Consider the following 2,451-nt stretch of genomic DNA (forward strand, 5'->3'; position numbering starts at 1 on the left):
ACACTGTAGCTGTCTTCAGACACACCAGAAGAGGGCATCAGATCTCATTACAGATAGTTGTGAGCCACTATGTGGTTGCTGGGATTTGAACTCAGGACCTCTGGAAGAGCAGTGAGTGCTCTTAACCACTGAGCCCGACACACACATCCTTTTAAAACCCTAAAACCAGGTCAGGCAGTGGTGGTGTACGCCTTTGATCCCAGCACTTGGGAGGCTGAGGCAGGTGGATTTCTGAGTTCGAGGCCAGCCTGCTCTACAGAGTAAGTTCCAGGACAGCCAGGGATACACAGAGAAACCCTGTCTCAAAAAAAAAACAAAAACAAAAAAACACTAAAACCAGTTTTTCTCAACTGTGTCATCTATACCATGCCCCAAGATTTCCCAACTACACCCAAAAATTGCCCCATAGTATCCTCTAGTGCTACTTGCAACTGTCCCCCATTTACAGTCCCAATCTCCCAGCTATGTGCAAACCAGTCTCTAGTGACCCCACTCCCTTTGATGGTTCCGACAGCACCCATGTACTTTCCAGTAGTCTCCAATTATGATCTTAATTTTCCACCAGTAAATCCCAAGCATATCTAAGTGCCTCACAATAACTTCCAGCTTCACCCCCCAAAGCTTCAGGGTTAGCTTTCCTGTGGCTGCTGTAACCCATCATCATTAACTTGGTGGCTTAAGACAACAGAAATTTGGAAATCTGTTCTTTCACAGTTCTGGGAAATAGAAATATAAAATCATTTTCACTGAGCCAAAATCAAGGTGTCACCAAAGCTGTTCTGGCCTCTCTAAGAGAAAAGGTAGTCTTTGTCTCTTCCAGCTCCTTGTGGCGGCTGTCATTCCTTGGCTTGTAGCCCTGTCACCATAATCTCTGTCCCCGCTCTATCACTTCCTCCTTGTCTGTCAGTCAGACCCGCTTCACTTACCTTTCATAAGAACACTTGTGGTTACAATTAGGGTCTACTTGGATAATCCAGAATAATCTCCCCATTTCAAAATCCTTCATTTTGAAGCTAAGACTGCTGATGTATGCCTACAATCCAAGCTACTCAGGAGACCGATTTTATAGATCACTTAAGCACAGGAGTGTGAAACCAGCCTTGGCAACATAGTGAGATCCTGATTTCTCTAAACCAGGCGTTAATAGTGCACACCTTTAATCCCAGCGCTGGAGATGCAGAGGGAGGTGGATCTCTGTGAGTTTGAGGCCAGCCTGGTCTACATAGTGAGTTCCAGCCAGAGCTATGCAGTAAGACCCTATCTCAAACAAACACACAAGTTAAATAACTATTTAAAGCGAACCTCTGATTTAGTCACATCTTCAAAGTCCTTCTCACAGTCTCCTTCCCACTCTCGGTCTTGCTTTTGGATCTGCCCCCACTCCTGCTCTCTCAGTTGTGAGATAACACACATGATGGCCAGTGGGCTGGCTCAGGGAGTACAAGCCCTGCCTCAAAGCCTGAAGACCTGCGTTCAATACCCTGAACCCACATAAAAGAAGAAGGAGAGAACTGACTCCTTTAAGCTCTCCTCTGATTTCTATATGATGCACACATAAACACACACAACACATACTATATATAAATAAACAAATACATAATTTTTTCCCAAAGGCTGCAGAGTGTGATGGCACACCACCTCTAATCTTGGCTAATGGGAAGGCAGAAGCAGGTGGATCTCTTATGAGTTTGAGGCCAACCTGGTAGTCTACTTAGCAAATTCCAGTCCAGCCAGCAATCTATCCATAGTGAGACCCTAGCTCAATAAAAGAGATAAAGGAAGAAAAGACAGTAAAGAGAAAACTCATGGGTCAGGACAAAGGTAACTCTAGGAGGGCAGTTGCTACACTCTTCAGTGATCTTATAACTCTACCATAAATACCTATTGCCATTCTGTCATGCCCTGGTCTCTCAACTATGTTTCCAATCTTACCCGCATAAGTTCCCCGCCTCATCCTGAAACTCTGGCGGCCCCCTTTCTTTCCTTAACAGATCATTCGGCTAAATGATGGCTGGTCAGAGACCTCAGCCACTCTTGATCACAAGGTTTATGTACCCCTAAACACCTTCAATCTTATCTTCCAACTGCTCTCCCTCTGCGTTCCGCATCTCCCTTCCACTGGGCCCAAGTTGTCTCACAGTGAAAGCCCTGTTACATCAGATGGGAAAGGGGATGGGGCCTGTTGAGGAGGCTTGTTGAGGAGGTTGAGAGTGAGAGATTAAGAGAAGCTGGTGCTTGTAACACTGGAGGGTGTTAAAGAATAATTAATCTGTAAATAGTTGGTTTCAGTCTGTTGAAAGTTTTTTTTTTTTTTCACCATTGTGGTCTTCTCATCAGACCATGCTTTTCTTTTCTTTTTTTCAGTATAGAATAGAGTTTATTCAGAGCATGGGGAGGGGAGTTAAGAGGGTAGCAGAGGCAGAGAAAGGCAGAGAGAAGGAGAGAGTAGAG

This window comes from Mastomys coucha, chromosome X, assembly GCF_008632895.1.
Source record: "Mastomys coucha isolate ucsf_1 chromosome X, UCSF_Mcou_1, whole genome shotgun sequence".
Lineage (NCBI taxonomy): Eukaryota > Metazoa > Chordata > Mammalia > Rodentia > Muridae > Mastomys > Mastomys coucha.